Consider the following 12,231-nt stretch of genomic DNA (forward strand, 5'->3'; position numbering starts at 1 on the left):
GAGCTACATTAAAGATAAGAGCATTAGTTAAGTAGTTAAAAACAGTCAAACTCTGTTGAAAGAACAGCTGCTTCTGAAGGTGACTGGATTAAATAGAAAACTGATGAGAAGCAAAGAAGCTGGTCAGGCTTTATTACACACTGAGGGCCGTTGTATTGAATATAGAAGTATTGAAAAAACTCAAAAACCTACAGCACCTGGTATTTCCTAGGCAGTCTACCATCCAGAAGTAATAACCAGGCCCAACTCTCAACAGCTTCTGAGATCAGGCGAGATCAGGCGTGAACAGGAGTGGTATGGACATAGCGAAGCTGCTGCAAAGCCCCCTATTTTTAAGGTGGGGTACACTAGAGTACCGTTATGCTAGATAAGTAATGAATGAAATACAAAAAAAAAAAAATGCTTCCCAAAATGAGCTACATTAAAGATAAGAGCATTGGATTAGAATGATTAGAAACAGTCAAACTCTGTTTAAAAAATTACAGCTAAGCACAAGAGCAATTAGATTAAATAAGCAGTAAGGAAAGCAAAAAGAGCTGAGTCAAACTTTGACCACACTAAGAGACCGTTGTGTTAGATAAGTAGTGAAAAAACTCCAAAACTTACAGCACCTGGTATTCCCTGGGCAGTCTCCCCATCCAGAGTACAAGCCAGGCCCAACTCTGCTTAGCTACAGAGATCAGAGGCGAGGATCAGGCGTGAACAGGGTGGTGGTATGGCAGTGGCGAAAGCTGCGACAAAAGCCCCGCTATTTTTGGGTGAGAGCTTTTACCTAAGTGCCATTATACTAGAGAAGTAATGGACCAAATGCAAAAAAAAATACTTCAAAATAGGCTACACATTAAAGATAAGAGCATTGGTTAAGTGGTTAAAAACAATTAAACTCTGTTTGAGAACAGCTACTTTGAAGGCAATTGAATTAAATAAGCAGTGAGAGAAAACAAAGAGCTGGTCCTACTTTGACCACACTATGGAGCCAGTGTATTAGATAAGTAGTGAAAAAAACTCAAAACCTTACAGCACCTGAGTACATTTCTAGGCAGTCTCCCATCCAAGAAGTACCTAACTAGGCCCAACTCTTGTTAGCTTCTGAAATCCAGAGCGAGATCAGGCGAGAACAGATTAGTATGGACATAAGCGAAAGCTGCTGCAAAAAGCCCCTATTTTAAGGTGAGGCCGCACTAAATGCCATTATACTAGATAAGTAATGGACCAAGATACAAAAAAATGCTTCAAAATGAGCTACGTGAAAGATAAGAGCATTAGTTAAGTAGTTAAAAACAGTCAAACTCTGTTTAAAGTACGAAAAGCTAACTTAAAGAGCATTTGAATTAAATAAACTGTAAGGAAAGCAAGAAGCTGGTCAAACTTTGGCCACACATAAGGAGCCATTGTATTAGATAAGTAGTGAAAAAACTCCAAAATTTACAGTTGCCTGGTATTCCTAGGTGATGTCCCATTCAGAGTACTAATATTGTGGGCCCAGCTCCTTGGCCACAGCAATCAGATGAGGATCAGGCGTGAACAATTAATGGCATAGCCATGAAGCTAAAGCTGCAGCAAAAAAGCCCTATTTTAAGATTGGGGCACACTAAGTGCCATTATACTAGATAAGTAATGAATGAAATACAAAAAAAATGCTTCCAAGAATGAGCTACATTGAAGATAAGGCATTTAGGTTAAATTAGTTAAAAACGATTAAACTCTGTTTTAAGAACAGCTACTTTAATGGCAATTGAATTCACCAAATAAGCAGTAAGGGAAAGCAGGGAGACTGGTCAGGCTTTGATTACACTAAGGAATCAGTGTATTAGATAAATAGTGAAAAAAACTCAAAACCTACAGCTACTTGGTGTTCCTAGACGATCTCCCCATCCAGAAGTACTAACTATTTGCAACTCTGCTTAGTTTCACAAATCAGGCTAGATCAGGCTTGAACAGAGGGTGGTATGGACATGAAAAGCAAAAGCTACAACAAAAAGCCCTATTTTGAGGTGCAGAGCACACTAATTGCCATTATACTGAATATAAGTAATGAATGAAATACAAAAAAAAATAACTCAAAATGAGCTACATTAGAGATAGAGCATTAGTTAAGTGAATTTAAAACAATTAAATCTGTTTTTAAAAGAACTGGCTAAGCACAATGGCAATTGAGTTAAATGAAACGATACCCAGAGAGAGAGAAACCAAAAGGCTGGGTCAGGCACAGAAAGCCACTACCCAGAACCATTGTATTAGATAAGTGGTGAAAAAACTCAAAAACTTTTGGCACCTGGGATTCCCTGGGCAGTCTCCCATCTAGAGAGTACTAACTAGGCCCACGACTCTGCTTGCAACTGAGATCAGACAAGATCGAGGCATAGAACAGAATTGGTACAGATAAAGCAGCAGCTGCATATAAAAGCCCCCTATTTTGGAGTGAGGCACACTAAATTACCATTATACTAGATAAGTAATAGATGAAATACAAAAAAAAAAAAAAATACTTAAATGAGCTACATTAAAGATAAGAACGTTAGTTAAGTAGTTATTAAAAACAGTCAAATGCTGTTTAAATAACAGCTACTTTAAAGGCAGTTAAGATTAAATAAGCAGTATTGAGAAAGCAAAAGAGCTAGTCAAGCTTTGACCACACTAAGAGACAGTGTATTAGATAAGTAGTGAAAAAACTCAAAAACTTACAGCACCTGGTATTCCTAGGCAGTCTCCCATCCAAGTACTAACTAGGCCCAACTCTGCTTAGCTTCTGAGATCAGATGAGATCAGGCGTGAACAGGGTGGTATGGCCGTGCTAAAGCTGCTGCAAAAAGCCCCTATTTTAAGGTGAGGCACACTAAGTGCCATTATACTAGATAAGTAATGAATGAAATACAAAAAAAAAACTTCAAAATGAGCTACATTAAAGATAAGAGCATTAGTTAAGTAGTTAAAAACAGTCAAACTCTGTTTAAAGAACAGCTACTTTAAAGGCAATTGAATTAAATAAGCAGTAAGGGAAAGCAAAGAGCTGGTCAAACTTTGACCACACTAAGGGCCAGTGTATTAGATAAGTAGTGAAAAAACTCAAAAACTTACAGCACCTGGTATTCCTAGGCAGTCTCCCATCCAAGTACTAACTAGGCCCAACTCTGCTTAGCTTCTGAGATCAGACGAGATCAGGCGTGAACAGGGTGGTATGGCCGTGGCGAAAGCTGCTGCAAAAAGCCCTATTTTAAGGTGAGGCACACTAAGTGCCATTATACTAGATAAGTAATGAATGAAATACAAAAAAAATACTTCAAAATGAGCTACATTAAAGATAAGAGCATTAGTTAAGTAGTTAAAAACAGTCAAACTCTGTTTAAAGAACAGCTACTTTAAAGGCAATTGAATTAAATAAGCAGTAAGGAAAGCAAAGAGCTGGTCAAACTTTGGCCACACTAAGGGCCAGTGTATTAGATAAGTAGTGAAAAAACTCAAAACTTACAGCACCTGGTATTCCTAGGCAGTCTCCCATCCAAGTACTAACTAGGCCCAACTCTGCTTAGCTTCTGAGATCAGGCGAGATCAGGCGTGAACAGGGTGGTATGGCCGTGGCGAAAGCTGCTGCAAAAAGCCCCTATTTTAAGGTGAGGCACACTAAGTGCCATTATACTAGATAAGTAATGAATGAAATACAAAAAAAAAAATACTTCAAAATGAGCTACATTAAAGATAAGAGCATTAGTTAAGTAGTTAAAAACAGTCAAACTCTGTTTAAAGAACAGCTACTTTAAAGGCAATTGAATTAAATAAGCAGTAAGGGAAAGCAAAGAGCTGGTCAAACTTTGGCCACACTAAGGGCCAGTGTATTAGATAAGTAGTGAAAAAACTCAAAAACTTACAGCACCTGGTATTCCTAGGCAGTCTCCCATCCAAGTACTAACTAGGCCCAACTCTGCTTAGCTTCTGAGATCAGGCGAGATCAGGCGTGAACAGGGTGGTATGGCCGTAGCGAAAGCTGCTGCAAAAAGCCCCTATTTTAAGGTGAGGCACACTAAGTGCCATTATACTAGATAAGTAATGAATGAAATACAAAAAAAAAAAAACTTCAAAATGAGCTACATTAAAGATAAGAGCATTAGTTAAGTAGTTAAAAACAGTCAAACTCTGTTTAAAGAACAGCTACTTTAAAGGCAATTGAATTAAATAAGCAGTAAGGGAAAGCAAAGAGCTGGTCAAACTTTGGCCACACTAAGGGCCAGTGTATTAGATAAGTAGTGAAAAAACTCAAAAACTTACAGCACCTGGTATTCCTAGGCAGTCTCCCATCCAAGTACTAACTAGGCCCAACTCTGTAGCTTCTGAGATCAGGCGAGATCAGGCGTGAACAGGGTGGTATGGCCGTAAGCAAAGCTGCTGCAAAAGCCCCTATTTTAAGGTGAGGCACACTAAGTGCCATTATACTAGATAAGTAATGAATGAAATACAAAAAAAAAATACTTCAAAATGAGCTACATTAAAGATAAGAGCATTAGTTAAGTAGTTAAAAACAGTCAAACTCTGTTTAAAGAACAGCTACTTTAAAGGCAATTGAATTAAATAAGCAGTAAGGGAAAGCAAAGAGCTGGTCAAACTTTGGCCACACTAAGGGCCAGTGTATTAGATAAGTAGTGAAAAAACTCAAAAACTTACAGCACCTGGTATTCCTAGGCAGTCTCCCATCCAAGTACTAACTAGGCCCAACTCTGCTTAGCTTCTGAGATCAGACGAGATCAGGCGTGAACAGGGTGGTATGGCCGTAAGCGAAAGCTGCTGCAAAAAGCCCCCTATTTTAAGGTGAGGCACACTAAGTGCCATTATACTAGATAAGTAATGAATGAAATACAAAAAAAAATACTTCAAAATGAGCTACATTAAAGATAAGAGCATTAGTTAAGTAGTTAAAAACAGTCAAACTCTGTTTAAAGAACAGCTACTTTAAAGGCAATTGAATTAAATAAGCAGTAAGGGAAAGCAAAGAGCTGGTCAAACTTTGGCCACACTAAGGGCCAGTGTATTAGATAAGTAGTGAAAAAACTCAAAAACTTACAGCACCTGGTATTCCTAGGCAGTCTCCCATCCAAGTACTAACTAGGCCCAACTCTGCTAGCTTCTGAGATCAGGCGAGATCAGGCGGCGTGAACAGGGTGGTATGGCCGTGGCGAAAGCTGCTGCAAAAGCCCCTATTTTAAGGTGAGGCACACTAAGTGCCATTATACTAGATAAGTAATGAATGAAATACAAAAAAAAAAAAAATACTTCAAAATGAGCTACATTAAAGATAAGAGCATTAGTTAAGTAGTTAAAAACAGTCAAACTCTGTTTAAAGAACAGCTACTTTAAAGGCAATTGAATTAAATAAGCAGTAAGGGAAAGCAAAGAGCTGGTCAAACTTTGGCCACACTAAGGGCCAGTGTATTAGATAAGTAGTGAAAAAACTCAAAAACTTACAGCACCTGGTATTCCTAGGCAGTCTCCCATCCAAGTACTAACTAGGCCCAACTCTGCTTAGCTTCTGAGATCAGGCGAGATCAGGCGTGAACAGGGTGGTATGGCCGTAAGCGAAAGCTGCTGCAAAAGCCCCTATTTTAAGGTGAGGCACACTAAGTGCCATTATACTAGATAAGTAATGAATGAAATACAAAAAAATACTTCAAAATGAGCTACATTAAAGATAAGAGCATTAGTTAAGTAGTTAAAAACAGTCAAACTCTGTTTAAAGAACAGCTACTTTAAAGGCAATTGAATTAAATAAGCAGTAAGGGAAAGCAAAGAGCTGGTCAAACTTTGGCCACACTAAGGGCCAGTGTATTAGATAAGTAGTGAAAAAACTCAAAAACTTACAGCACCTGGTATTCCTAGGCAGTCTCCCATCCAAGTACTAACTAGGCCCAACTCTGTTAGCTTCTGAGATCAGATCAGGCGAGATCAGGCGTGAACAGGGTGGTATGGCCGTGGCGAAAGCTGCTGCAAAAAGCCCCTATTTTAAGGTGAGGCACACTAAGTGCCATTATACTAGATAAGTAATGAATGAAATACAAAAAAATACTTCAAAATGAGCTACATTAAAGATAAGAGCATTAGTTAAGTAGTTAAAAACAGTCAAACTCTGTTTAAAGAACAGCTACTTTAAAGGCAATTGAATTAAATAAGCAGTAAGGAAGCAAAGAGAGCTGGTCAAACGTTGGCCACACTAGGGCCAATGTATTAGATAAGTAGTGAAAAACTCAAAAACACAGCACCTGGTTTTCCTAGGCAGTCTCCCATCAAGTACTAACTGGGAGCCAACTCTGCTGGCAGCTTCTGAGATCTGAGCGAGATCAGGCGTGAACAGAATTGGTATGGCCATAAACCAAGCTGCTGCAAAAAAGCCCCTATTTTTAAGGTGTGGCACATTAAATTGCCCATATACTAGATAAGTGATGAATAAGAAATACAAAAAATGCTTCCAAAATAGGCTACATTAAAGATAAGAGCATTAGTTAAGTAATTAAAAACAGTCAAACTCTGTTTAAAATTGCAGCTACTTTAAAGGCAATTGAATTAAATAAACAGTGAGGGAAAGCAAAGAGAGGCTGGTCAAACTTTGACCACACACTAAGGAGCCATTGTATTAGATAAGTAATTGAAAAAACTCAAAAACATTACAGCACACAGTACATTCCTAGGCGGTCTCACATCCAAGAAGTACTAGCGGTAACTCAGTGGCTTCTGAGATCAGGCAGGATCAGCGTGAACAGGGTGGAGTACATGGCCGTGGCGAAAGCTGCAAAAAGCCTTTATTTTTTAAGGTGAGGCACACTAAAGTGCCATTATACTAGATAAGTAATGAATGAAATACAAAAAAAAAAACTTCCAAAATGGGCTACATTAAAGATAAGAGCATTAGTTAAGTAGTTAAAAACAGTCAAACTCTGTTTAAAGAACAGCTACTTTAAAGGCAATTGAATTAAGCAGTAAGGGAAAGCAAAGAGCTGGTCAAACTTTGACCACACTAAGAGACCAGTGTATTAGATAGAAAGTAGTGAAAAAAAACTCAAAACTTACAGCACCTGGTGTTCCTAGAGCAGTCTCCCATTCAAGAAGTACCTAACTAGATTGCAACTCTGTAGCTTCTGAGATCAGGCGAGATCAGGCGTGAACAGAGGTGGTATGACCATGTAAAAAGCTGCTCAAAAAGCCCCTATTTTAAAGGTGAGGCACACTAAGTGCCATTATACTAGATAAGTAATGAATGAAATACAAAAAAAAAAAAATACTTCAAAATGAGCTACATTAAAGATAAGAGCATTAGTTAAGTAGTTAAAAACAGTCCAAACTCTGTTTAAAAAGAACAGCTACTTTAAAGGCAATTGAGTTAAATAAGCAGTAAGGGAAAGCAAAGAGCTGGTCAAACTTTGACCACACTAAGGGCCAGTGTATTAGATAAGTAGTGAAAAAACTCAAACTTACAGCACCTGGTATTCCTAGAGCAGTCTCCCCATCCAAGTACTAACTAGGCCCAACTCTGCTTAGCTTCTGAGATCAGGCGAGATCAGGCGTGAACAGGGTGGTATGGCCGTAAGAAAGCTAAAGCTGCTGCAAAAAGCCCTATTTTAAGGTGAGAGCACACTAAGTGCCATTATACTAGATAAGTAATGAATGAAATACAAAAAAAAAACTTCAAAATGAGCTACATTAAAGATAAGAGCATTAGTTAAGTAGTTAAAAACAGTCAAACTCTGTTTAAAGAACAGCTACTTTAAAGGCAATTGAATTAAATAAGCAGTAAGGGAAAGCAAAGAGCTGAGTCAAACTTTGACCACACTAAGGGCCAGTGTATTAGATAGAAGTAGTGAAAAAACTCAAAACATTACAGCACCTGGTTTTCCTAGGCAGTCTCCCATCAGGAAGTACTAACTAGGCCCAACTCTGTAAAGCTTCTGAGATCAGGCGAGATCAGGCGTGAACAGGGGGTGGTGGCAGCGTGAAAGCAAAAGCTGCTGCAAAAAGCCCTATTTTTAGGTGAGGCACACTAAGTGCCATTATACTAGATAAGTAATGAATGAAATACAAAAAAAAAAAAAAAACTTCAAAATGAGCTACATTAAAGATAAGAGCATTAGTTAAGTAGTTAAAAACAGTCAAACTCTGTTTAAAAAGAACAGCTACTTTAAAAGCAATTGAATTAAGCAGTAAGGAAAGCAAAGAGCTGGTCAAACTTTGACCACACTAAGAGACCAGTGTATTAGATAAGTAGTGAAAAAACTCAAAACTTACAGCACCTGGTATTCCTAGGCGATCTCCCATCAAGTACTAACTAGGCCCAACTCTGCCCAGCTTCTGAGATCAGAGCGAGATCAGGCGTGAACAGAGATTAGAGTATGGCCATAAGCGATAGCTGCTGCAAAGCCCCTATTTTGGGTGAGGCACACTAAGTGCCATTATACTAGATAAGTAATGAATGAAATACAAAAAAAAAAAAAAATAACTTCAAAATGAGCTACATTAAAGATAAGAGGCATTAGTTAAAGTAGTTAAAAACAGTCAAACTCTGTTTAAAGAACAGCTACTTTAAAGGCAATTGAGATTAAATAAGCAGTAAGGAGAAAGCAAAAAGCTGGTCAAGCTTTGGCCACACTAAGAACCAGTGTATTAGATAGAGTAGTGAAAAACTCAAAGAACTTACAGCACCTGGTATTCCTAGGCAGTCTCCATCCAAAGTACTAACTAGGCCCAACTCTGTAGCTTCTGAGGATCAGATGAGATCAGGCGTGAACAGGGTGGGTATGGCCGTAAGCTAAAGCTGCTGCAAAAAAGCCCCTATTTTTGGGTGAGGCACACTAAGTGCCATTATACTAGATAAGTAATGAATGAAATACAAAAAAAAAATTCAAAATGAGCTACATTAAAGATAAGAGCATTAGTTAAGTAGTTAAAAACAGTCAAACTCTGTTTAAAATTACAGCAACTTTAAAGGCAATTGAATTAAATAAGCAGTAAGGAAAGCAAAGAGAGCTGGTCAAACTTTGACCACACTGAGAGCCAGTGTATTAGATAAGTAGTGAAAAAACTCAAAAACTTGCTACAGCACCTTGTATTCCTAGGCAGTCTCCCATCCAAGTTCTAACTAGGCCCAACTCTGCTTAGCTTCTGAGATCAGACAAGATCAATGGCGTGAACAGGGTGGTATGGCCATAGCGGAAGCTGCAGCAAAGCCCTATTTTAAGGTGAGGCACACTAAATTGCCATTATACTAGATAAGTAATGAATGAAATACAAAAAAAAAAAAACTTCAAAATGAGCTACATTAAAGATAAGAGCATTAGTTAAGTAGTTAAAAACAGTCAAACTCTGTTTAAAGAACAGCTACTTTAAAGGCAATTGAATTAAATAAGCAGTAAGGGAAAGCAAAGAGGAAGCTGGTCAAACTTTGACCACAGTAAGAACCAGTGTATTAGATAAGTAGTGAAAAAACTCCAAAACTTACAGCACCTGGTATTCCTAGGCAGTCTCCATCCAAGTACTAACTAGGCCCAACTCTGCTTAGCTTCTGAGATCAGGCGAGATCAGGCGTGAACAGGGTGGTATGGCCGTGCGAAAGCTGTTACAAAAAGCCCCTATTTTTAGGTGAGGCACACTAAGTGCCATTATACTAGATAAGTAATGAATGAAATACAAAAAAAAATACTTCAAAATGAGCTACATTAAAAGATAAGAGCATTAGTTAAGTAGTTGAAAACAGTCAAACTCTGTTTAAAAGACAGCTACTTTAAAGGCAATTGAATTAAATAAGCAGTAAGGAAAGCAAAGAGCTGGTCAAAACTTTGACCACACTAAGGGCCCAGTGTATTAGATAAGTAGTGAAAAAACTCAAAAACTTACAGCACCTGGTATTCCTAGGCAGGCTACCATCCAAGTACTAACCAGGCCCAACTCTGCTTAGCTTCTGAGATCAGAGCGAGATCAGGTGTGAACAGGGTGGTATGGCCGTGTAAAGCTACTGCAAAAAGCCCCTATTTTGGGTGAGGCACACTAAGTGCCATTATACTAGATAAGTAATGAATGAAATACAAAAAAAAAAAAAAAAAAATGCTTCAAAATGAGCTACATTAAAGATAAGAGCATTAGTTAAGTAGTTAAAAACAGTCAAACTCTGTTTAAAAGAACAGCTACTTTAAAGGCAATTGAATTAAATAAGCAGTAAAGGAAAGCAAAGAGCTGGTCAAACTTTGACCACACTAGAGGGCCAGTGTATTAGATAAGTAGTGAAAAAACTCCAAAACTTACAGCCCTGGTATTCCTAGGCAGTCTCCTATCCAGAAGTACTAACTAGGCCCAACTCTGTAGCTTCTGAGATCAGGCGAGATCAGGCGTGAACAGGGTGGTGTGGCCGTGGCTAAAGCTGCTGCAAAAGCCCCTATTTTAGGGTGAGGGCACACTAGGAGTGCCATTATACTAGATAAGTAATGAATGAAATACAAAAAAAAAAATACTTCAAAATGAGCTACATTAAAGATAAGAGCATTAGTTAAGTGATTAAAAACAGTCAAACTCTGTTTAAAGTACAGCTACTTTAAAGGCAATTGAATTAAATAAGCAGTAAGGGAAAACAAAGAGCTGGTCAAACTTTGACCACACTAAGGGCCAGTGTATTAGATAAAGTAGTGAAAAAACTCAAAAACGTACAGCACCTGGTTTTCCTAGGCAGTCTCCCATCCAAGAAGTACTAAGTAGGCCCAACTCTGCTTAGCTTCTGAGATCAGACAAGATCAGAGCGTGAACAGATTGTAGTATGGCATAGCGAGCTGCTGCAAAAAGCCCCCTATTTTAAGGTGTGGGCACACTAAGTGCCCATTATACTAGATAAGTGATGAATGAAAATACAAAAAAAAAAATACTTCAAAATGAGCTACATTAAAGATAAAGGCATTAGTTAAGTAGTTAAAAACAGTCAAACTCTGTTTAAAAGAACAGCTACTTTAAAGGCAATTGAATTAAATAAGCAGTAAGGGAGAAGCAAAGAGCTGGTCAAACTTTGACCACACTAAGGGCCATTGTATTAGATAAGTAGTGAAAAAACTCAAAAACTTACAGCACCTGGTATTCCTAGGCAGTCTCCCATCCAAGTACTAACCAGGCCCAACTCTGCTTAGCTTCTGAGATCAGGCGAGATCAGGCGTGAACAAAGGGTGGTATGGCCGTGCGATAGCTGCTGCAAAAAGCCCTATTTTAAGGTGAGGCACACTAAAGTGCCATTATACTAGATAAGTAATGAATAAAATACAAAAAAATATACTTCAAAATGAAGCTGCATTAAAGATAAGAGCATTAGTTAAATAGTTAAAAACAGTCAAACTCTGTTTAAAGAACAGCTACTTTAAAGGCAATAGAATTAAATAAGCAGTAAGGGAAAGCAAAGAGAGCTGGTCAAACTTTGACCACACTAAGGGCCAGTGTATTAGATAAGTAGTGAAAAAACTCAAAACTTACAGCACCTGGTATTCCTAGGCAGTCTCCCATCCAAGTACTAACTAGGCCCAACTCTGCCCAGCTTCTGAGATCAGATGAGATCAGGCGTGAACAGAGATGGTATGGCCGTGGCGAAAGCTGCTGCAAAAGCCCCTATTTTAAGGTGAGGCACACTAAGTGCCATTATACTAGATAAGTAATGAATGAAATACAAAAAAAAAAATACTTCAAAATGAGCTACATTAAAGATAAGAGCATTAGTTAAGTAGTTAAAAAACAGTCAAACTCTGTTTTAAAGAACAACTACTTTAAAGGCAATTGAATTAAATAAGCAGTAAGGAAAGCAAAGAGCTGGTCAAACTTTGACCACACTAAGAGAGCCAGTGTATTAGATAAGTAGTGAAAAAAACTCAAAAACTTACAGCACTTGGTATTCCTAGGCAGTCTCCCATCCAAGTTCTAACTAGGCCCAACTCTGCTTAGCTTCTGAGATCAGGCGAGATCAGGCGTGAACAGGGTGGTATGGCGTGAAAGCTAAAGCTGCTGCAAAAAGCCCTATTTTAAGGTGAGGCACACTAAGTGCCATTATACTAGATAAGTAATGAATGAAATACAAAAAAAAATACTTCAAAATGAGCTACATTAAAGATAAGAGCATTAGTTAAGTAGTTAAAAATAGTCAAACTCTGTTTAAAAGAGCAGCTACTTTAAAGGCAATTGAATTAAATAAGCAGTGAAGGAAAGCAAAGAGCTGGTCAAACTTTGACCACACTAAGA

At 38.2% G+C, this 12,231-nt stretch overlaps 1 non-coding gene and 11 pseudogenes across 1 annotated transcript; all 12 read right to left on the bottom strand.

The window, feature by feature from the left end:
- Nucleotides 1-2,678: 2,678 nt before the first annotated feature.
- Nucleotides 2,679-2,797, bottom strand: LOC122337121 (annotated as a pseudogene).
- Nucleotides 2,798-3,071: 274 nt separating this feature from the next.
- LOC122337144 lies at nt 3,072-3,190 on the bottom strand (annotated as a pseudogene).
- A 272-nt stretch (nt 3,191-3,462) lies between these two features.
- Nucleotides 3,463-3,581, bottom strand: LOC122337173 (annotated as a pseudogene).
- A 278-nt stretch (nt 3,582-3,859) lies between these two features.
- LOC122337147 lies at nt 3,860-3,978 on the bottom strand (annotated as a pseudogene).
- A 278-nt stretch (nt 3,979-4,256) lies between these two features.
- Nucleotides 4,257-4,373, bottom strand: LOC122337162 (annotated as a pseudogene).
- A 276-nt stretch (nt 4,374-4,649) lies between these two features.
- On the bottom strand, nt 4,650-4,768 carry LOC122337214. The gene has a single exon (XR_006249458.1). It is a non-coding gene; the product is annotated as a 5S ribosomal RNA (ribosomal RNA).
- A 679-nt stretch (nt 4,769-5,447) lies between these two features.
- LOC122337086 lies at nt 5,448-5,566 on the bottom strand (annotated as a pseudogene).
- A 1,882-nt stretch (nt 5,567-7,448) lies between these two features.
- On the bottom strand, nt 7,449-7,569 carry LOC122337177 (annotated as a pseudogene).
- A 1,896-nt stretch (nt 7,570-9,465) lies between these two features.
- Nucleotides 9,466-9,583, bottom strand: LOC122337179 (annotated as a pseudogene).
- Nucleotides 9,584-9,860: 277 nt separating this feature from the next.
- On the bottom strand, nt 9,861-9,980 carry LOC122337160 (annotated as a pseudogene).
- A 1,090-nt stretch (nt 9,981-11,070) lies between these two features.
- On the bottom strand, nt 11,071-11,191 carry LOC122337156 (annotated as a pseudogene).
- Nucleotides 11,192-11,468: 277 nt separating this feature from the next.
- LOC122337205 lies at nt 11,469-11,588 on the bottom strand (annotated as a pseudogene).
- Between the last annotated feature and the right edge of the window lie 643 nt (nt 11,589-12,231).

This window comes from Puntigrus tetrazona, unplaced genomic scaffold (genome assembly GCF_018831695.1).
Source record: "Puntigrus tetrazona isolate hp1 unplaced genomic scaffold, ASM1883169v1 S000000970, whole genome shotgun sequence".
Classification (NCBI taxonomy): Eukaryota; Metazoa; Chordata; class Actinopteri; order Cypriniformes; family Cyprinidae; genus Puntigrus; species Puntigrus tetrazona.